This window comes from Bombina bombina, chromosome 4 (genome assembly GCF_027579735.1).
Source record: "Bombina bombina isolate aBomBom1 chromosome 4, aBomBom1.pri, whole genome shotgun sequence".
Classification (NCBI taxonomy): Eukaryota; Metazoa; Chordata; class Amphibia; order Anura; family Bombinatoridae; genus Bombina; species Bombina bombina.
Window position 1 is genome coordinate 1,212,107,367 of NC_069502.1, and position 24,659 is coordinate 1,212,132,025.

Genomic DNA, 24,659 nt, shown 5'->3' on the forward strand with positions numbered 1-24,659 from the left:
CATTTGAAGCCTTAACATCTGGCTGGCTAGCTGCCAAGTTTTTTTTCCGTTTTTTCCCCCTGCAATTTACAGTACTTTGAAGAAGAAGGATGCTTTCCAAGGATAAACATGGTGTATTTGTGCTCATTCTGCACAGCTATTAAATATGATCTCTCTCAGTCTTCACACAATACAATGTGCTTTAGTTTTGTGTTTCATTACATAACCTTCCTGGACATAGCTTTAAGTTAATCAAAACATCTCAATTCAAAAAGGGTCAGAAGTAAAAAAATCAACTGCCAATTTCTAAAATAGCTTTCCTCATACCTGGAACCAGAACAATTAGAGATACAGAGATTCCCATTCTGATTAAAATGTAAGTAAACTACTGAAACATAATGCTGTTTCCTCACTCACTGGTTACCCCACAGTATGGAATCTTTATTGTCACTTAAAGGGACGGTAAAGTCATAACTAGACATTCATGATTTAGACAGAGCATACCATTTTAAACAACTTTCCGATTAACGTATATTATTTAATTTGCTTCCTTCTCTTGTTATCCTTTTGTGAAAGGTTTATCTAGGTAAGCTCAGGAGCAGTAAAGAACCTAGGTTCTAGCTGCTGATTGGTGGCTGCATATATATACCGATTGTCATTGGCTCACCCATGTGTTTAGTAAGCAAACAGTAGGGCATTGCTGTTCCTTCAACAAAACATACCAAGAGAACGAAGAAAAAATGATAATAGGAGTAAACTGTCCCTTTAAATAATGTGTTAAAAGAGGTCCCCAAAAAACAGAATGCCCATTTATTCCCCATAAAGACTAATGAGATGTGACAGGTGTTGGATGACTCTGTCACCAGCTGCCAGAGGGATACAGTGGAGTCAGCCAGGAGAAGCTGTCTGTGACTCACAGGAAGATGAGGACTTTCCGGGACACACCAGGGATTGCTGGACACTAACTGTTTGGCCACGTTCTTTGAATAACTGACCAAACAGCTGCTTCTGCAACTCACAGATTGAACAATCATAGAACAACCTTACAGACGGCTCGTGCGCTCATACATTCCATGACTGTATCTGACCTTTCATGTAGAGTTGTATCTACTAACCTTCCTGGAAACATATGTTGTGCAAACACCCTGTCAATGTAACATAGTAACATAGTAGATAAGGTTGAAAAAAGACTGAAGTCCATCGAGTTCAACCTATACAAATCTAAAATACTTACAAAAAGCTCCAGTTAAGCTTAAATAACCCCATTAAAATGTGACCCATTTAATACTAGCAATCATATCCATGAATTTTGTTTATATACAGAAATTTACCAGACTATTTTTAAATGTATCTATGGTATTGGCATTCACTACCTCCTTTGGTAATGAGTTCCACAATTTTATTGCTCTTACAGTGAAAAAACGTTTCCGTTGCAGGAGATTAAATCTCCTTTCCTCCGACCTTAAATTATGACCTCTTGTCAGAAACAATTTTCTAGGAATAAACAGAGCTTCTGCCATCTCTGTATATGGGCCTTGAATATATTTATATAAAGTAATCATGTCACCTCTCAAGCACCTTTTTTCTAAAGAAAACAGACCCAGTTTGGCTAGCCTCTCCTCATAGGTCAATCTTCAGATTCATATTGTTCTTCTATGTTCCGCAATATAATGACTCCCAACGCATTGTGCCTGCTCTCATTTATCTGTCTGAATAGTGAGTAGGGTTGCCAGGTTCCAGTATTTAACGGGACAGTGCAGAATTTTATCAGACTGTCCAGGAAGGTCGTCACAAGTACTAGAATCTTAAAGGGACATTCCAGTCAACATTTTAATGCACATAGATGAATTAGATCTTTGAATAAAAACATTTGCAATGTACAAGTATTGGCAAAAATGCTTCTAGTAAAAGTGATCACTGTTTTAGTGTTAGCATTTTTCTCTGCACGTGAAGAATAGCTGAATATTGTCACTGCACCCACATTTTAAACAATACAGCTACGTAGATCACCAGTGGGGCTTTTATTATGTCAGAAATTAACAAATTGAGTCATTACCAGATGGTACAAAGACTTTAGGGTCTCTGAACAAGTGCTGTGTTTTAATGCTGGTGCACGGAGCATACTTAAATACACATTAGAAACAGCTATAGCAGCATTTTTGCTAATGCATGTATATTACATAATTGTTTCTGTTCAATACCAAAATACACCAATGTGGTTTCCAATTTTAGCTGGACTGTCCCTTTAAATGTCCAGTTAGCTAAATATTAATGGTGTCATATGCCTAAATGCTTTACGGAGCAGAAAGAGGTGAGGGGCAGTCAAGGGGTTAAATAACTTCTGTTTATGTGTGATATCGTCAGACGATATATTTATATGTTACTGGCCATGTGTGTGATATCGTCAGACGATATATATATTTATATGTTACTGGCCATGTGTGTGATCGTCAGACGATATATTTATATGTTACTGGCCATGTGTGTCATATCGTCAGACGATATATTTATATGTTACTGGCCATGTGTGTGATATCGTCAGACGATATATTTATATGTTACTGGCCATGTGTGTCATATCGTCAGACGATATATTTATATGTTACTGGCCATGTGTGTGATATCGTCAGACGATATATTTATATGTTACTGGCCATGCGTGTGATATCGTCAGACGATATATTTATATGTTACTGGCCATGTGTGTGATCGTCAGACGATATTTATATGTTACTGGCCATGTGTGTGATCGTCAGACGATATATTTATATGTTACTGGCCATGTGTGTGATCGTCAGACGATATATTTATATGTTACTGGCCATGTGTGTGATCGTCAGACGATATATTTATATGTTACTGGCCATGTGTGTGATCGTCAGACGATATATTTATATGTTACTGGCCATGTGTGTGATCGTCAAACGATATTTATATGTTACTGGCCATGTGTGTGATCGTCAGACGATATATTTATATGTTACTGGCCATGTGTGTGATATCGTCAGACGATATTTATATGTTACTGGCCATGTGTGTGATCGTCAGACGATATTTATATGTTACTGGCCATGTGTGTGATCGTCAGACGATATTTATATGTTACTGGCCATGTGTGTGATCGTCAGACAATATTTATATGTTACTGGCCATGTGTGTGATCGTCAGACGATATTTATATGTTACTGGCCATGTGTGTGATCGTCAGACGATATTTATATGTTACTGGCCATGTGTGTGATCGTCAGACGATATTTATATGTTACTGGCCATGTGTGTGATCGTCAGACGATATTTATATGTTACTGGCCATGTGTGATATCATCAGACGATATATTTATATGTTACTGGCCATGTGTGTGATATCGTCAGACGATATATTTATATGTTACTGGCCATGTGTGTGATCGTCAGATGATATTTATATGTTACTGGCCATGTGTGTGATCGTCAGACAATATTTATATGTTACTGGCCATGTGTGTGATCGTCAGACAATATTTATATGTTACTGGCCATGTGTGTGATCGTCAGACGATATTTATATGTTACTGGCCATGTGTGTGATCGTCAGACGATATTTATATGTTACTGGCCATGTGTGATATCATCAGACGATATATTTATATGTTACTGGCCATGTGTGTGATATCGTCAGACGATATATTTATATGTTACTGGCCATGTGTGTGATCGTCAGATGATATTTATATGTTACTGGCCATGTGTGTGATCGTCAGACGATATTTATATGTTACTGGCCATGTGTGTGATTGTCAGACAATATTTATATGTTACTGGCCATGTGTGTGATCGTCAGACGATATATTTATATGTTACTGGCCATGTGTGTGATCGTCAGACGATATTTATATGTTACTGGCCACCAAGGGGTAAAGTTACTCTTTAGATACAAATATAAATGGTAGCACCCAGATTGGTGGATAAGGTAGAGCTTTTGTGTGGGGATTGTGTGACCCCCACCTACCATTGTGTCCAGTCAGTGGCATCCCTAATAGTGAGTATCAACACTACATCAAGTCATTACTGTTTTGAAGTCATTTTTCTGCAAACATGTAAGAGTGGAATTAAAGGAAGGCCGCTCTCCCTCCTAATAGACGTGTTTATAAGCTTCCTCTCAGCAGTGTGGGTTAAAGGAACATAAAGCACCTTTTAATTGCAACAGTTTCTTTTTCCTTACAATAGACTTGTGATCTCATCCCCTGTTTGCTTCAGCTGTTTTCAGTGATCAAACTCTCCCCTTCATTTGTCTTTTTTGGAGGAGCCAATCTGGACCAGATAAGACAAGATTTACCTCTGTCATTTTGTTAACAAAACTTGCATTGTTTTGCATAATCTTATCACTCCCTCTGAGGGCAATTAGGGATATACAGGAGCGGTAGGTTTGTGAAGTCTGCAGGGCGTTCTTCCAATTCTCAGAAATTAGTTGCATTACATGAAAAGTATATTGCATGTTTTTGTTTACTAGACATAATGAAACATTCTATATTACAGTCTCAAAGTGGTCCATATCCTTAAAAGGGAAATGAAACCCAAAATATTTCCTTTGTGATTTAGATAGAGCATACTATTCTAAACAACATTACAATTTAGTTACTATTTGCTTAGTTCTCTTGGCATCATTTGTTGGAAAGCATACCTAGGTAGGTTTAGAAGCTGGAAGCTAGCTGCTTATCGGTGGCAGCAAACATATGCCTCTTGTCATTGGCTTACCAATATGTTCAGCTAGCTCCCAGTGCCTCCTTCATAGTAGAAGCAAATTGGAAACTTGATTAAAAATGTATAATTTATCTGAATAATGAAAGAAAAATGATGTGTTTCATGTCCCTTTAAGTTCTGATGTGCCAATTAGACACCAGAGACAGCATGAAGTGAGGTGCGTCAGATTGTTATCGCGCTGTCCGAAAATCACACTCTGGCCTCTAGTTGTCAACGTGTCTACTTTACCTGCCTTCGCCAGCCCAATACGCCCGCCTAAGCTCGCCTACCATCGCCGCAGCGGACTTGAAAAATCTCGCCAAAGTTATCAATCAAGCTGTCAAAAAGCCGCACACCAAGTACGGGGCGATGAGCAGCGAACTGTGATAGTTATCACTCATCCGATCTCGCTGCTCTTCAGCTTTTTGACTAACTTTATTTAGTTGCGGGGGGCTCCGGGGGCGCCGGTATAGGGGGTAGAACAGTGTTTGACAGCTTTTTGTTCTACCCCCTATACCGGCGCCCCCGGAGCCCCCCGCAACTAAATAAAGTTAGTAACCCCTAAACCGCCGCTCCCGGACACCGCCGCAACTATAATAAATGTATTAACCCCTAAACCGCCGCTCCCGGAGCCCACCGCCACCTACATTATACCTAGTAACCCCTATCCTGCCCCCCTATACCGCCGCCACCTATAATAAATTTATTAACACCTATCCTGCCAATCCCGGACCCCGCCGCAACTAAATAAATTGTTTAACCCCTAAACCGCCGCTCCCGGACCCCGCCGTCACCTATATTAAAAGTATTAACCCCTAATCTGCCCCCCCTACACCGTCGCCACCTATAATACATTTATTAACCCCTATCCTGCCCCCCCTACACTGCCGCAACTATAATAAAATTATTAACCCCTAAACCTAAGTCTAACCCTAACCCTAACACCCCCCTAACTTAAATATTAATTAAATACATCTAAATAAATTTAACTCTTATTAAATTAATTATTCCTATTTAAAACTAAATACATACCTTTAAAATAAACCCTAATATAGCTACAATATAAATAATAATTTTATTGTAGCTATCTTAGGATTTATTTTTATTTTACAGGCAAATTTCAATTTATTTTAACTAGGTACAATAGCTATTAAATAGTTATTAACTATTTAATAGCTACCTAGTTAAAATAAAGAAAAATTAACCTGTAAAATAAAAACTAACCTAAGTTACAATTACACCTAACACTACACTATACTTAAATAAATTATTCCTATTTAAAACTAAATACTTACCTGTAAAATAAACCCTAAGATAGCTACAATGTAATTAATAATTATATTGTAGCTATTTTAGGATTTATATTTATTTTACAGGTAACTTTGTATTTATTTTAGCTAGTTAGAATAGTTATTAAATAGTTATTAACTATTTCATAACTACCTAGCTAAAAGAAATACAAAATTACCTGTAAAATAAATCCTAACCTAAGTTACAATTAAACCTAACACTATTCTATCATTACATTAATTAAATAAATTACCTACAAATAACTACAATTAAATACAATTAAATAAACTAACTAAAGTACAAAAAATAAAAAAAGCTAAGGCCTAGATATGGAGTTTGGCGTTAGCCGTGAAAACCAGCGTTAGAGGCTCCTAACGCTGGTTTTAGGCTACCGCCGGTATTTGGAGTCACTCAAAATAGGGTCTAACGCTCACTTTTCAGCCGCGACTTTTCCATACCGCAGATCCCCTTACGTCAATTGCGTATCCTATCTTTTCAATGGGATTTTTCTAACTCCGGTATTTAGAGTCGTTTCTGAAGTGAGCGTTAGACATCTAACTACAAAACTCCAGCAGCAGGAAAAAAGTCAGTAGTTAAGAGCTTTCTGGCTAACGCCGGTTTATAAAGCTCTTAACTACTGTGCTCTAAAGTACACTAACACCCATAAACTACCTATGTACCCCTAAACCGAGGTCCCCCCACATCGCCGACACTCAAATAATTTTTTAACCCCTAATCTGCCGACCGCCACCTACGTTATCCTTATGTACCCCTAATCTGCTGCCCCTAACACCGACGACCCCTGTATTATATTTATTAACCCCTAATCTGCCCCCCTCAACGTCGCCTCCACCTGCCTACACTTATTAACCCCTAATCTGCCGACCGGACCTGAGCGCTACTATAATAAAGTTATTAACCCCTAATCCGCCTCACTAACCCTATAATAAATAGTATTAACCCCTAATCTGCCCTCCCTAAAATCGCCGACACCTAACTTCAATTATTAACCCCTAATCTGCCGACCGGAGCTCACCGCTATTCTAATAAATGGATTAACCCCTAAAGCTAAGTCTAACCCTAACACTAACACCCCCCTAAGTTAAATATAATTTTAATCTAACGAAATTAATTAACTCTTATTAAATAAATTATTCCTAATTAAAGCTAAATACTTACCTGTAAAATAAATTCTAATATAGCTACAATATAAATTATAATTATATTATAGCTATTTTAGGATTAATATTTATTTTACAGGCAACTTTGTATTTATTTTAACCAGGTACAATAGCTAAAATAGTTAAAATAATTACAAATTTACCTGTAAAAGAAATCCTAACCTAAGTTACAATTAAACCTAACACTATACTATCAATAAATTAATTAAATAAACTACCTACAATTACCTACAATTAACCTAACACTACACTATCAATAAATTAATTAAATACAATTCCTACAAATAAATACAATTAAATAAACTTGCTAAAGTACAAAAAATAAAAAAGAACTAAGTTACAAAAAATAAAAAAATATTTACAAACATAAGAAAAATATTACAACAATTTTAAACTAATTACACCTACTCTAAGCCCCCTAATAAAATAACAAAGCCCCCCAAAATAAAAAATGCCCTACCCTATTCTAAATAACTAAAGTTCAAAGCTCTTTTACCTTACCAGCCCTGAACAGGGCCCTTTGCGGGGCATGCCCCAAGAAGTTCAGCTCTTTTGCCTGTAAAAAAAAACATACAATACCCAAGCCCCCCAACATTACAACCCACCACCCACATACCCCTAATCTAACCCAAACCCCCCTTAAATAAACCTAACACTAAGCCCCTGAAGATCTTCCTACCTTATCTTCACCATACCAGGTTCACCAATCCGTCCTGAAGAGCTCCTCCGATGTCCTGATCCAAGCCCAAGCGGGGGGCTGAAGAGGTCCATGATCCGGATGAAGTCTTCATCCAAGCGGGAGCTGAAGAGGTCCATGATCCGGATGAAGTCTTCTATCAACGGCATCTTCAATCTTCTTTCTTCCGGATCCATCTTGCAGACCTCCGACGCGGAACATCCTGCTGGCCCGACGGACTAACGACGAATGACGGTTCCTTTAAGGGACGTCATCCAAGATGGCGTCCCTCGAATTCCGATTGGCTGATAGGATTCTATCAGCCAATCGGAATTAAGGTAGGAATATTCTGATTGGCTGATGGAATCAGCCAATCAGAATCAAGCTCAATCCGATTGGCTGATCCAATCAGCCAATCAGATTGAGCTCGCATTCTATTGGCTGATCGGAACAGTTAGTCCGTCGGGCCAGCAGGATGTTCCGCGTCGGAGGTCTGCAAGATGGATCTGGAAGAAAGAAGATTGAAGATGCCATTGATAGAAGACTTCATCCGGATCATGGACCTCTTCAGCTCCCGCTTGGATGAAGACTTCATCCGGATCATGGACCTCTTCAGCTCCCCGCTTGGGCTTGGATCAGGACATCGGAGGAGCTCTTCAGGACGGATCGGTGAACCTGGTATGGTGAAGATAAGGTAGGAAGATCTTCAGGGGCTTAGTGTTAGGTTTATTTAAGGGGGGTTTGGGTTAGATTAGGGGTATGTGGGTGGGTGGGTTGTAATGTTGGGGGGCTTGGGTATTGTATGTTTTTTTTACAGGCAAAAGAGCTGAACTTCTTGGGGCATGCCCCGCAAAGGGCCCTGTTCAGGGCTGGTAAGGTAAAAGAGCTTTGAACTTTAGTTATTTAGAATAGGGTAGGGCATTTTTTTATTTTGGGGGGCTTTGTTATTTTATTAGGGGGCTTAGAGTAGGTGTAATTAGTTTAAAATTGTTGTAATATTTTTCTTATGTTTGTAAATATTTTTTTATTTTTTGTAACTTAGTTCTTTTTTATTTTTTGTACTTTAGCAAGTTTATTTAATTGTATTTATTTGTAGGAATTGTATTTAATTAATTTATTGATAGTGTAGTGTTAGGTTAATTGTAGGTAGTTTATTTAATTAATTTATTGATAGTATAGTGTTAGGTTTAATTGTAACTTAGGTTAGGATTTCTTTTACGGGTAAATTTGTAATTATTTTAACTATTTTAGCTATTGTACCTGGTTAAAATAAATACAAAGTTACCTGTGAAATAAATATTAATCCTAAAATAGCTATAATATAATTATAATTTATATTGTAGCTATATTAGGATTTATTTTACAGGTAAGTATTTAGCTTTAATTAGGAATAATTTATTTAATAAGAGTTAATTAATTTCGTTAGATTACAATTATATTTAACTTAGGGGGGTGTTAGTGTTAGGGTTAGACTTAGCTTTAGGGGTTAATCCATTTATTAGAATAGCGGTGAGCTCCAGTCGGCAGATTAGGGGTTAATAATTGAAGTTAGGTGTCGGCGATGTTAGGGAGGGCAGATTAGGGGTTAATACTATTTATTATAGGGTTAGTGAGGCGGATTAGGGGTTAATAACTTTATTATAGTAGCGCTCAGGTCCGGTCGGCAGATTAGGGGTTAATAAGTGTAGGCAGGTGGAAGCGACGTTGTGGGGGGCAGATTAGGGGTTAATAAATATAATATAGGGGTCGGCGATGTTAGGGCAGCAGATTAGGGGTACATAGGGATAATGTAAGTATCGGCTGTTTACGGAGCAGCAGATTAGGGGTTAATAATAATATGCAGGGGTCGGCGATAGCAGGGGCGGCAGATTAGGGGTTAATAAGTGTAAGGTTAGGGGTGTTTAGACTCGGGGTACATGTTAGAGTGTTAGGTGCAGACGTAGGAAGTGTTATCGCATAGCAAACAATGGGGCTGCGTTAGGAGCTGAACGCGGCTTTTTTGCAGGTGTTAGGTTTTTTTTCAGCTCAAACAGCCCCATTGTTTCCTATGGGAGAATCGTGCACAAGCACGTTTTTGAGGCTGGCCGTGTCCGTAAGCAACTCTGGTATCGAGAGTTGAAGCTGTGTTAAAAATGCTCTACGCTCCTTTTTTGGAGCCTAACGCAGCCTTTATGTGGACTCTCAATACCAGAGTTATTTTTATGGTGCGGCCAGAAAAAACCGGCGTTAGTTTTTCGGGTTGTTACCGACAAAACTCCAAATCTAGCCGTAAGTTACAAAAAATAAAAAAAATAAGTTACAAACATTTAAAAAATATTACAACAATTTTAAGCTACTTACACCTAATCTAAGCCCCCTAATAAAATAACAAAGCCCCCCAAAATAAAAAAATTCCCTACCCTATTCTACATTAAAAAGTTACCAGCTCTATTACCTTACCAACCCTTAAAAGGGCCTTTTGCGGGGCATGCCCCAAATAATTCAGCTCTTTTGCCTGTAAAATAAAAATACAACTCCCCAACATTAAAACCCACCACCCACATACCCCTAATCTAACCCAAACTCCCCTTAAATAAACCTAAGACTACCCCCCTGAAGATCATCCTACCTTTAGCCGTCTTCAGCCAGCCGACCACCGATGGAACCAAAGAGGAGATCCGGAGTGGCAGAAGTCATCATCCAAGGGGCGCTGAAGAAGTCTTCCATCCGATTGAAGTCATCATCCAGGCGGAGCTGAAGAAGTCTTCCATCCGATTGAAGTCATCATCCAGGCGGCGCTGAAGAAGTCTTCCATCCGATTGAAGTCATCATCCAGGCGGCGTATTCAATCTTCATCCATCCGGAGCGGAGCCATCTTCAGACGAGCCTACGCGGAGCCATCTTCTTCCACTGACGCCTGAACGACGAATGACAGTTCCTTTAAGTGACGTCATCCAAGATGGCGTCCCTCGGATTCCGATTGGCTGATAGGATTCTATCAGCCAATCGGAATTAAGGTAGGAAAAATCTGATTGGCTGATCCAATCAGCCAATCATATTGAAGTTCAATCGGATTGGCTGATCCAATCAGCCAATCAGATTGAGCTCGCATTCTATTGGCTGTTCCGATCAGCCAATAGAATGTGAGCTCAATCTGATTGGCTGATTGGATCAGCCAATCAGATTTTTCCTACCTTAATTCCGATTGGGTGGTAGAATCCTATCAGCCAATCGGAATTCGAGGGACGCCATCTTGGATGACGTCACTTAAAGGAACCGTCATTCATCGTTCAGTCGTCGGTGGAAGAAGATGGCTCAGCGTGGGCTCGTCTGAAGATGGCTCCGCTCCACTCCGGATGGATGAAGATTGAAGACGCCGCCTGGATGATGACTTCAATCGGATGGAAGATTTCTTCAGCGCCCCTTATTTATTTTACAGGTAAGTATTTAGTTTTAAATAGGAATAATTAATTTAATAAGAGTTAAATTTATTTAGATATATTTAATTAATATTTAAGTTAGGGGGGTGTTAGGGTTAGGGTTAGACTTAGGTTTAGGGGTTAATAATTTTATTATAGTTGTGGCGGTGTAGGGGGGGGCAGGATAGGGGTTAATAAATGTATTATAGGTTGCGATGGTGTAGGGGGGGGGGCAGATTAGGGGTTAATAAGTTTAATATAGGTGGCGGCGGGGTCCGGGAGCGGCGGTTTAGGGGTTGAAAACCAGGTACGCTGGGCCGGAAAAGTGCAGAGCGTACCTGCTAGTTTTTTGATAACTAGCAAAAGTAGTCAGATTGTGCCAAACTTGTGTACGGAACATCTGGAGTGACGTAAGAATCGATCTGTGTCAGACTGAGTCCGGCGGATCGAAGCTTACGTCACAAAATTCTACTTTTGCTGGTGTAAAGGGCTTGATAACTTAGGCGAATCAGCCTCGCCACAAATACGCTGCGGAATTCCAGCGTATTTGAGGTTGACGGCTTGATAACTAGAGGCCTCTGGGTTTGAATCCTGACAAACACAGCATTGAACAGAATATATATATATATATATATATATATATATATCACATACAGTAGATACAAACACAGCATTGAACAGAATATATATATATAAGGAAAGCACAATCTTACATAATCCAGCTGCCAAGGTGCACTACAGACCATAGTACAAAGATTCTCCACAAAAGTAGGCACTCACTGGTCTTGTTTAAAACGTATATATATTTATTCAATCCATTAAAAAAAGGTTACATGATGTTTCGGTACATTCCTGTACCTTTAGCAACTGTGACCGCAATTTCAAAGACAAAAAATTATTAAAACCTATTAACAAGCTTACCTACATCCACCTCCTAAATAGCCCCAGTGTACACTGGACTGCCGCCACATTGCCTTCGAAGGAGTCGGCATCTGACGTCATCAAAAAGCGCATCACTATGCGCAACGTCATTATGGAAGTGCCGAGGTCTCCATGGTAACCCATGTAAACATACCCGTCCATGCGGCTATTCCAGTGAAGAGTGTTAGATCATTGTAATGTAGACATATGCATTTTGTTTCGCTCCAAATTTAAATTCGGACGAATTTGTCAAATTCGGAGATTTGGATCGATTCGAATTTCCAAATTACCGTAGCACCGAATCTAACAAATAAATCCAAATTAGTTAAAACATCCGAATCGATCCGAAACTAAACAAAAAATTTTGCCGCGCACAAGTCTATTGTAATGCTGCAATTATCTATAGATGTGATCGAGATTCTAACATTAGTGTTACACACGCATCATGTTCAGTTACGGCTCCAAGGCCTCTACATGTGAATTATGCAGCAGCAATGAACAATAACATATTGTGTATAATAAAAACTTTGTAAAAACCCACGAGTGTGACAAATCACTATTCTTACCTAAAATATAATTTAACTACACTGACTATGTTTTACCCTGCAAGATGACTACTATAATAAGACACAAGATTATATCAATGGAAATTCCTTCATGTCCAATCGAAATATGATTGAAACAAAGGATCACAGTGAGACCCATAGTAGGCTATTAATCCATGGATATGGTACAGTCATGCTGGTGAAATCAATCACTTGTGTGTATCAGTAAGTGTTCAGCATATTAATAGAAGGGGCTAAAATCCAGAGAGGTATTCAGGCCATTAGGTATAAGGGTGTCCAATCTGTAAATCCATTTGCTCTCACATTGAAGCAGGAGATTTCCTCGGTTGCCACCCCTGTGCAAAGGGGGTATGTGGTCTATGAGCATTGTCCGCAGACTAGACACAGCGTGTTTATGTTGAAGACAGTGCCGTGCCACCGGCTGATCAGATTCCCCGGTGTGAAGAGCCTCACGTATCACTCACCGATGATTCGCCATACATTCGTGGAACGTTGTTACCATTTTCCCGATATATACGCTGGAGCATGGGCAGATCAACATGTACACTACATATGTACTAGTGCATGTTAAGCGGTGTCTGATGTCAAATCTATAGTTGTTATGCGGATGCTGAAAGGTGCTACCCCTAAGCATACCATTACAAGTAACACATCCGCCACATGGAAAACATCCCATCTTGGTTGTCTTCAGCCAGGTGTCTTTTTTGTAGTGCTCTTTTCTTTGCTGACTGTTTTTTTGTGCCCCCCCCCCCCTTCTGATCTTTCTTCCCTTTGTTCTTTTCTTAATGTGGGGATGGGTGGGGGTTTTGCCGCTGAGCTAGTAGCCACCCCTAAAAAAGATTGTGTCTGTTCAGAGGTTTCAGCATTTGTTTGGCTAATATTGACAGTTTCAGAGCCTGAGGATTCACCTCCACTACTGTCCACTATACTCAGTGTATTTCTAGGGCGCAGATTTCTGCGCCGTTTATTATACATAATGTCATCTTTACCATACAGCCACTTATATACAAGCTTTTCTCTGTAGTCTGTTTCTACACTGTTAAGCTTTTTGTTTTTGAAGGCAATAAGATCATTACGATATTTATTGACTATACTGTCCAATTTAGTGACCCACTCCTGACTCTTGTCCTCCAAAAGAATATGCATACTCTTTTGTTTAATGCTCTCAGTCTCTGCTTTGATTTTATTTTCTAGCCTAGTGACCTCCTCTATCACCAATAAAATGAGATCATAGGAACATTTATTTAACACAGAACACCACCTTCTGCAGAATTCTGTATTGTTTCTCCCAAGGGTGGGTATATTTTTAACCCGAAATCCCCTGGGTATGTATTTCTTTCTGTGATACCCAGACAGAAAGACTGCATGAAGGTGGTAGTTTATTTCCTTCCTACGTAAATTCAGAAGTTTATGGTAGACATTAATAGGGGTGTCACCCCCCAACTCACTCAGTTCATCGCTGACTCTGATTCTTTCTGCGTTGTCATCAGTGAAAGCCAGTGGCTCAGTGTTGAAATCTTCATCCTGGTATAGATTGTCAAAATGTGCTGATTCAGCCATCTTAAAAGATGCAAATAATTAGTAGATGATACAATAACCAGTGATGTCAAGTGATATGTAAAATTAGGCAATATGTGAAAGTCACACAAGATTAGCCCCAATTGCTAGTAAAAGGTAATAGTCATTAATAAGGTTCCAATATTCTTGTTAGATACATAATGTCCACAGTTCATGGGTATTATAATGGTGGCGTGCTTATCCCAAATGCCATTTGCATATACACGATCCAAGTTAAGGAAAGCCTAATCTTACATAATCCAGCTACCAAGGTGCACTACAGACCATAGTACAAAGATTCTCCACAAAAGTAGGCACTCACTGGTCTTGTTTAAAACGTATATTTATTTATTCAATCCATTAAAAAAGGTTACATGATGTTTCGGTACATTCCTGTACCTTTATCAAATGTGACCGCAATTTCAAAGACAAAAAATTATTAAAACCTATTAACAAGCTTACCTACATGCACCTCCTAAATACCCCCGGTGTACACTGGACTGCCGCCACATTGCCGTCGAAGGAGTCGGCGTCTGACGTAATAAAAAAGCGCATCACTATGCACAACGTCATTACGGAAGTGCCGAGGTCTCCATGGTAACCCATGTAAACATACCGGTCCGTTCGGCTATTCCAGTGAAGATTGTTAGATCATTGTAATGCTGCAATTATCTATAGATGCGATGGAGATTCTAACATTAGTGTTACACAAGCATCATGTTCAGTTACGGCTCCAAGGCCTCTACATGTGAATTATGCAGCAACAATGAACAATAACATATTGTGTATAATAAAAACTTTGTAAAAACCCACGAGTGTGACAAATTCTTACCTAAAATATAATTTAACTACACTGACTATGTTTTACCCTGCAAGATGACTACTATAATAAGACACAAGATTATATCAATGGAAATTCCTTCATGTCCAATCGAAATATGATTGAAACAAAGGATCACAGTGAGACCCATAGTAGGCTATTAATCCATGGATATGGTACAGTCATGCTGGTGAAATCAATCACTTTTGTGTGTATCAGTAAGTGTTCAGCATATTAATAGAAGGGGCTAAAATCCAGAGAGGTATTCAGGCCATTAGGTATAATGGTGTCCAATCTGTAAATCCATTTGCTCTCACATTGAAGCATGAGATTTCCTCGGTTGCCACCCCTGTGCAAAGGGGGTATGTGGTCTATGAGCATTGTCCGCAGAATAGACACAGCGTGTTTATGTTGAAGACAGTGCCGTGCCACTGGCTGATCAGATTCCCCGGTGTGAAGAGCCTCACGTATCGCACACCGATGATTCGTCATACGTTCGCGGAACGTTGTTACCATTTTCCCGATATATACGCTGGAGCATGGGCAGATCAACATGTACACTACATATGTACTAGTGCATGTTAAGCGGTGTCTGATGTCAAATCTATAGTTGTTATGCGGATGCTGAAAGGTGCTACCCCTAAACATACCATTACAAGTAACACATCCGCCACATGGAAAACATCCCATCTTGGTTGTCTTCAGCCAGGTGTCTTTTTGTAGTGCTTCACAGGGTCTGATTTGACCAGTATATCTCTTAAGTTACTAGTTCTTCGGTATGCTATTCTGGGGGCAGGGACCCTCTCAAAGGGTAACGTAGGATCAGTGCCTATTACAGGCCAATGTCTCTGGACAGCCTTTGTTCGATGTTTACAAGTTGGCGTATATGTGGTGACCATATTTATCTGCCTCAGGTTCAACCTCGCTCTGGGTTTCATTGTTCCAGCTTTAGTGGGATCCATGAGATCTTCTTTTTCGGCCGTTTGGATGAAGACTTCTGCCGGCTTCGATGAGGACTTCTCCCGGCTTCGTTGAGGATGGATGTCGGCTCTTCAAAACTGTAAGTGGATCTTCAGGGGTTAGTGTTAGGTTTTTTTAAGGGTTTATTGGGTGGGTTTTAGATTAGGGTTTTGGCAGCAATAGAGATAAATGCCCTTTTAAGGGCAATGCCCATCCAAATGCCATTTTCTGGGCAATGGGGAGCTTAGGTTTTTTTAGTTAGGTTTTAAATGGGGGGGCTGGTTGTGTGGGTGGTAGGTTTTACTGTGTGGGGGTATTTGTATTTTTTATTAACAGATAAAAGAGCTGATTTCTTTGGGGCAATGCCCCCAAAAGGCCCTTTTAAGGGCCATTGGTAGTTTATTGTAGGTTAGGGTTTTTTTTTTTATTGGGGAGGGGCTTTTTTATTTTCATAGCTCTTAGATTAGGTGTACAGGGAGTGCAGAATTATTAGGCAAGTTGTATTTTTGAGGATTAATTTTATTATTGAACAACAACCATGTTCTCAATGAACCCAAAAAACTCATTAATATCAAAGCTGAATAGTTTTGGAAGTAGTTTTTAGTTTGTTTTTAGTTATAGCTATTTTAGGGGGATATCTGTGTGTGCAGGTGACTATTACTGTGCATAATTATTAGGCAACTTAACAAAAAACAAATATATACCCATTTCAATTATTTATTTTTACCAGTGAAACCAATATAACATCTCAACATTCACAAATATACATTTCTGACATTCAAAAACAAAACAAAAACAAATCAGTGACCAATATAGCCACCTTTCTTTGCAAGGACACTCAAAAGCCTGCCATCCATGGATTCTGTCAGTGTTTTGATCTGTTCACCATCAACATTGCGTGCAGCAGCAACCACAGCCTCCCAGACACTGTTCAGAAAGGTGTACTGTTTTCCCTCCTTGTAAATCTCACATTTGATGATGGACCACAGGTTCTCAATGGGGTTCAGATCAGGTGAACAAGGAGGCCATGTCATTAGATTTTCTTCTTTTATACCCTTTCTTGCCAGCCACGCTGTGGAGTACTTGGACGCGTGTGATGGAGCATTGTCCTGCATGAAAATCATGTTTTTCTTGAAGGATGCAGACTTCTTCCTGTACCACTGCTTGAAGAAGGTGTCTTCCAGAAACTGGCAGTAGGACTGGGAGTTGAGCTTGACTCCATCCTCAACCCGAAAAGGCCCCACAAGCTCATCTTTGATGATACCAGCCCAAACCAGTACTCCACCTCCACCTTGCTGGCATCTGAGTCGGACTGGAGCTCTCTGCCCTTTACCAATCCAGCCACGGGCCCATCCATCTGGCCCATCAAGACTCACTGTCATTTCATCAGTCCATAAAACCTTAGAAAAATCAGTCTTGAGATATTTCTTGGCCCAGTCTTGATGTTTCATCTTGTGTGTCTTGTTCAGTGGTGGTCGTCTTTCAGCCTTTCTTACCTTGGCCATGTCTCTGAGTATTGCACACCTTGTGCTTTTGGGCACTCCAGTGATGTTGCAGCTCTGAAATATGGCCAAACTGGTGGCAAGTGGCATCTTGGCAGCTGCACGCTTGACTTTTCTCAGTTCATGGGCAGTTATTTTGCGCCTTGGTTTTTCCACACGCTTCTTGCGACCCTGTTGACTATTTTGAATGAAACGCTTGATTGTTCGATGATCACGCTTCAGAAGCTTTGCAATTTTAAGAGTGCTGCATCCCTCTGCAAGATATCTCACTATTTTTGACTTTTCTGAGCCTGTCAAGTCCTTCTTCTGACCCATTTTGCCAAAGGAAAGGAAGTTGCCTAATAATTATGCACACCTGATATAGGGTGTTGATGTCATTAGACCACACCCCTTCTTATTACAGAGATGCACATCACCTAATATGCTTAATTGGTAGTAGGCTTTTGAGCCTATACAGCTTGGAGTAAGACAACATGCATAAAGAGGATGATGTGGTCAAAATACTCATTTGCCTAATAATTCTGCACTCCCTGTAATTAGTTTAAATATTTGATAATTTATTTTTTATTTTGTGTAACTTAGTGTTTATTTTTTTTGTAACTTAGTGTTTGTTATTTTTGTAAGTTAGTTAGTCTTTTGTAACTTTGTAATTTTTTATTGTAGATTTAAGTTTTTTGAGTAGAGTTAGGTGTTTAAATATAGTTAATTACATTTTTAGTTTAATGTAATTTTAGTATAATAGTTAAGATAGATTAATTATTAGTTTTATATAGTTTAATGTGATTTTAGTATAATAGTTAGGGTAGATTAATTATTAGTTTAATATAGTTTAATGTAATTGTAGGATAATAGTTATGGTAGATTAATTAATAGTTTAATATAGTTTCATTTAAATCTAAAGGTAAGTTTAAATTTATTATAAAATAGGGATGAGTTAATATTTAATGTAAAGTTAGCGGGTTGTTAGGTTTAGGGGTTAATAGGTTAATTTAGTTTATGGCAATGTGGGGTACTGGCGGTTTAGGGGTTCATAGGTTTAGTAAGTGCTAGTGATGTGGGAGGCCAGGGGTTTAGGGGTTAATACATTTATTTAGTTGCGGTGGGCTCTGGGAGCGGCGAGATAGGGCTTAATAATTTTATGTAGGTGGCGGTGTCGGGGCAGTAGATTAGGAGTTAATAAGTATAATGTAGGTGGCGGCGGTGTCAGGGCGGCAGATTAGGGGTTAATAACATTATGTAGGTGGCGGCAGTGTAGGGGGCAGCAGATTAGGGGTGTTTAGACTTGGGGTACATGTTAGGGTGTTAGGTGTAAACATAACTTTTATTCTCCCATAGGAATCAATGGAATATCGGGCAGCAGCGAACATAAGCTTTCGCTGCTTTCAGACTCCCATTGATTCCTATGGCATCCGCTGCCTCCAGGGCGGCGGATTGAAAAGCAGGTATGCTGGGCCGGAATAGTGGCGAGCGTACCTGGTAGATATTTGTTAACTAGCAAAAGTTGTCAGATAGTGCCGAATTTCCATTCGGAACATCTGTAGTGACGTAAGCATTGATCTGTGTCGGACTGAGACCGGCGGATCGTATGTTACGTCACAGATTTCAACTTTTGCCGGTCTGTAGGCTTTGATAACTAATTGGAATCAGGCTTGCCACAATTACGCTGCGGAATTCCAGTTTATTTGCGGTTGACGGCTTGATAAGTAGGCCTCCAAGTCTAAACACCCCTAATCAGTCGCCCCCGACATCGCCGACACTAATATAAATTATTAACCCCTATTCCACTGCTCCCTGACATCGCCAACACTATAATAAAGCTATTAACCTCTAATCCGCCGTTCCCTGACATCGCCAACACTATAATAAAGTTATTAACCCCTAAACCTCTGGCCTCCCACATCGCCGCCACTTAATAAATCTATTAATCCCTAAACCTCCGCCCCCCCCCACATCGTCACCACTAAATAAACCTATTAACCCCTATACCGCCAACCCCCCACATTGCAAAACACTAAATTAAACTATTAACTCCTAAACCTAATGCCCACCTAACTTTAAATTAAAATTACAATATAACTATCTTAAAATAAATAAAAACTTACCTGTGAAATAAAAAAACATAAGTTTGAACTATAAATTAACCTAACATAACTATTCTAATAAAATTAAAAAAACTAACAATTAAAAAATCTAAATTACAAATTTAAAAAATCCTAACACTACGAAAAAAATTAAAGAATCTAAAATTACAAAAAATAATAAACACTAAATTACGAATAAAAAACACATCCATCTCTATCCTGGCGGCGATATCTTCATCCATCCCAAGGGCGTCTTCTATCTTTATCCAGGTGGCGCGGAGTGGAGCCGTCCTGGAAGCTGAAGACATCCTGTGAGGAGCGTCCTCTTCATACGTTCACCGCCGTACACTGAAGTTGCATGCAAGGTAGCCGTTTCAAAATGGTGTACCTTGTATTCCTATTGGCTGATTTGATTCTTCAAATTCAAATCAGCCAAGAGGAAAAGATCTTCTGAAATCCTATTGGCTGTTCAAATCAGCCAAAAGGATGAGAGCTACTGAAATCCTATTGGCTGTTCTATGAAAATAGAAGACATTCCTGGGATTGATGAAGATATCGCCACCTGGATGGAGATGAATGTCCGGACTTCAGGAACCGTGAGTAGATATTCTGGGCTTAGGGTCCTATTTATTATGTGTCTGTTCGACATGATCCGATCAGCGGATCATGTCCGACAGACATCGCTGAATGTGGAGAGGTGCACCAGCAGGGGGTGTCAATCAGGCCAGCAGGGGGTGTCAATCAACCCGATCGTATTCGATCGGGTTGAATTGCGGCTCTGTCTGTCCGCCTCCTCAGAGCAGGCAGATAGGTTATGGAGCAGCGGTCCTGAAGGCTCGCCAGAAACACGGGCCCTCAAGCTCCTTACGGAGTTTGATAAATGGGTCCCTTAGAGTTAAGTTTTTTTTCCATTTTTTTGGGTGTTTTTTTTTTTTTTATTAGGGCTTTGGGCGTTTTTAAAAGTGCTGAATGCCCTTTTAAGGGCAATGAAAAAGAGCTGAATGCCCTTTAAACGGCAATGCCCATACAAATGCCCCTTTAGGGCAATGGGTAGCTTAGGCTTTTTTAAGAGTTAGGTTTTTTTATTTTGGGGGGTTGGTTGGGTGGTGGATTTTACTGTTGGGGGACTTTGCATTTTTTACAGGTAAAAGAGCTGTTTAACTTAGGACAATGCCCTACAAAAGGCCCTTTTAAGGGCTATTGGTAGTTTATTGTAGGCTAGGAGGTGTTTTTATTTTGGGGGGGGGCTTTTTTATTTTTATAGGGCTATTAGATTAGCTGTAATTATTTTTTATTTTTGTTAATTTCTTTTATTATTTTTTGTAAGCTTAGTGTTTTCTATTCTTCATAATTTAGTGTTTATTATTTTTTCTAATTTTAGATTTTTTAATTTTTTTCGTAGTGGTTTTTTAAAATTTGTAATTTAGATTTTTTTAACTGGTATTTTTTTTTAATTTTATTAGAATAGTTATTTTAGTTTAATTTATAGTTTATTATTAGGTTTATTTTTATTTCACAGGTAAGTTTTATATTTATTTTAAGAAAGTTATATTGTAATTTAAAGTTAGGGGGTGTTAGGTTTAGGGGTTGATAGTTTAATTTAGTGTTTTGCGATGTGGGGGTCCTGTGGTTTGGGGGTTAATAGGTTTATTTAGTGGCGGCGATTCGGGAGGCCGGAGGTTTAGGGCTTAATAACTTTATTATAGTGGCGGCGATGTAGGGAGCCGGTGGTTTAGGGGTTTATAACTTTATGATAATGTTGGCGATGTCGGGGAGCGGCGGATTAGGGGTTAATAGTTTTATTATAGTGTCAGTGATTATTAGGTTTATTTAATAGTTGCGATGTGGGTGGGTGGCAGATTAGGGGTTAATAAATTTAATATAGTATTTGCGATGCGGGAGGGGAGCGGTTTAGGGGTTAATATATTTAAATAGTGTTAGCGATGTGGGTGGGCGGCAAATTAGGGGTTAATTTGTTTAATATAGTTTGCAAAGTGCGAGGGCGGCGGTTTAGGGGTTAATAGTTAGTTTATGGGTGTTAGTGTACTTTATAACAGTTTACTTATGAGTTCTGTGAAATTAACTCATAACTACTGCTCTTAGATGGCGGTATGGATTGCCTCAGTATAGGCTGTAACGCAAGCTTTTTAGACTGAACGCACAACCTGTAATACCGGCGCTATGAAAATCCCACACAAAAACATAATTTTTTTGAGTACGGAATGGACGTTGCGTTACAGGCTAAAATCCTTGAGGTATAGCAATACCGACATGACACGTAAAATGCGTTCCTGGCCATTACGCAAAACTCGTAATCTACCTGTATGTTTGTAGAAATGAATGTGTAGCTTGATTTTAATTCATCCCACAGTGAATATGAGGTGAGTGTAAATGTTTGCACAGGGATGAATTATCCCTGATGAGGACAGAATGAGCGGACCTAATGGTTTTTCTTAGGTATCATTATTTCATGGTCTATATAAAATATTAATGTGAGATTCATCTTTAGTCAGATGGCCTAGACCATGAGACAAGCAGTGCACCCAGTACATAGACAAAGACCCTCATGAATATCCTGTAGTTACGCAGCAGTAACTCCTTGTGCACCGGTGACGCGGCCAACTTCTGAACACAGAGAAGCTCTGTTTGAATAACTAATATTTTTTAATACACCTCTCATTATTGTCTGATGATTTTGTGATTTTAATTAAAGGGACATAAAACCCATTATTATTTCATGATTCAGATAGAGCATACAGTTTTAAACAACTTTCCAATTAATTTCTATTATAAAACGTTCTTTTTTTCTTGTTATCCTTTGTTGAAAAGCAGAAAGGTAAAAAAAGCATTACTGTGGACGTGTCTCCAGTATAATGTGTCAGCAGTTTTGCAACAATGTCATACATTAGCAAGAGCACTAGATAACAGCACTATGTCCTGTCATGTAGTGCTACAGACGCGTGCATGGTACCTATATATAGATATCTATTAAACAAAGAATTACAAGAGAATAAAATTCTCTATATGAATCATAAAATTAATAATTTGTGTCTTAATTCCCTTTAAGATTCAGGTTATTACACAACAGGCAGACTGGATGATCCATTATCTGTTTAGCGGACGTCTGTACTTTAGTAACCCTGAATTTAGCTTCCCGCTGAGGGAGAAGTCTCCTCAAATGTTTATTTTCATGATGTTCCCATGTGAGAGCCCCTTCCTCCACGTGGTCACTTTGCCCCTCAGGGAAGCCAGATGTAACAAGGCTGTAAGTATGACACAAGGCTTGGCATCAGCTAAGAGAACTTAATTACTGTACAAACTATCCCAGAAGAAGGACAGACCAGTATACACATTTGTTTAATTCTCTTATAATAGTTATAATATAATAGTGCTTGTGTTAGTTATAATATAATAGTACTTGTGTTAGTTATAATATAATAGTGCTTGTGTTAGTTATAATATAATAGTGCTTGTGTTAGTTATAATATAATAGTGCTTGTGTCAGTTATAATATAATAGTGCTTGTGTTAGTTATAATATAATAGTGCTTGTGTTAGTTATAATATAATAGTACTTGTGTTAGTTATAATATAATAGTGCTTGTGTCAGTTATAATATAATAGTGCTTGTGTTAGTTATAATATAATAGTGCTTGTGTTAGTTATAATATAATAGTGCTTGTGTTAGTTATAATATAATAGTGCTTGTGTTATTTATAATATAATAGTGCTTGTGTTAGTTATAATATAATAGTGCTTGTGTTAGTTATAATATAATAGTGCTTGTGTTAGTTATACTATAATAGTGCTTGTGTTGGTTATAATATAATAGTGCTTGTGTCAGTTATAATATAATAGTGCTTGTGTTGGTTATAATATAATAGTGCTTGTGTTAGTTATAATATAATACTACTTGTGTCAGTTATAATTTAATAGTGCTTGTGTTGGTTATAATATAATAGTGCTTGTGTCAGTTATAATATGATAGTGCTTGTGTTGGTTATAATATAATAGTACTTGTGTTAGTTATAATATGATAGTGCTTGTGTTGGTTATAATATAATAGTGCTTGTGTTAGTTATAATATAATAGTACTTGTGTTAGTTATAATATAATAGTACTTGTGTTAGTTATAATATAATAGTGCTTGTGTTAGTTATAATATAATAGTGCTTGTGTTAGTTATAATATAATAGTGCTTGTGTTAGTTATAATATAATAGTGCTTGTGTTAGTAATAATATAATAGTGTGTGTGTTAGTTATAATATACTAGTGCTTGTGTTAGTTATAATATAATAGTGCTTGTGTTAGTTATAATATAATAGTGCTTGTGTTAGTTATAATATAATAGTACTTGTGTTAGTTATAATATAATAGTGCTTGTGTCAGTTATAATATAATAGTGCTTGTGTTAGTTATAATATAATAGTGCTTGTGTTAGTTATAATATAATAGTGCTTGTGTTAGTTATAATATAATAGTGCTTGTGTTATTTATAATATAATAGTGCTTGTGTTAGTTATAATATAATAGTGCTTGTGTTAGTTATAATATAATAGTGCTTGTGTTGGTTATAATATAATAGTGCTTGTGTCAGTTATAATATGATAGTGCTTGTGTTGGTTATAATATAATAGTACTTGTGTTAGTTATAATATGATAGTGCTTGTGTTGGTTATAATATAATAGTGCTTGTGTTAGTTATAATATAATAGTGCTTGTGTTAGTAATAATATAATAGTGTGTGTGTTAGTTATAATATACTAGTGCTTGTGTTAGTTATAATATAATAGTGCTTGTGTTAGTTATAATATAATAGTGCTTGTGTTAGTTATAATATAATAGTACTTGTGTTAGTTATAATATAATAGTGCTTGTGTTGGTTATAATATAATAGTGCTTGTGTCAGTTATAATATAATAGTGCTTGTGTTAGTTATAATATAATAGTGCTTGTGTTAGTTATAATATAATAGTGCTTGTGTTAGTTATAATATAATAGTGCTTGTG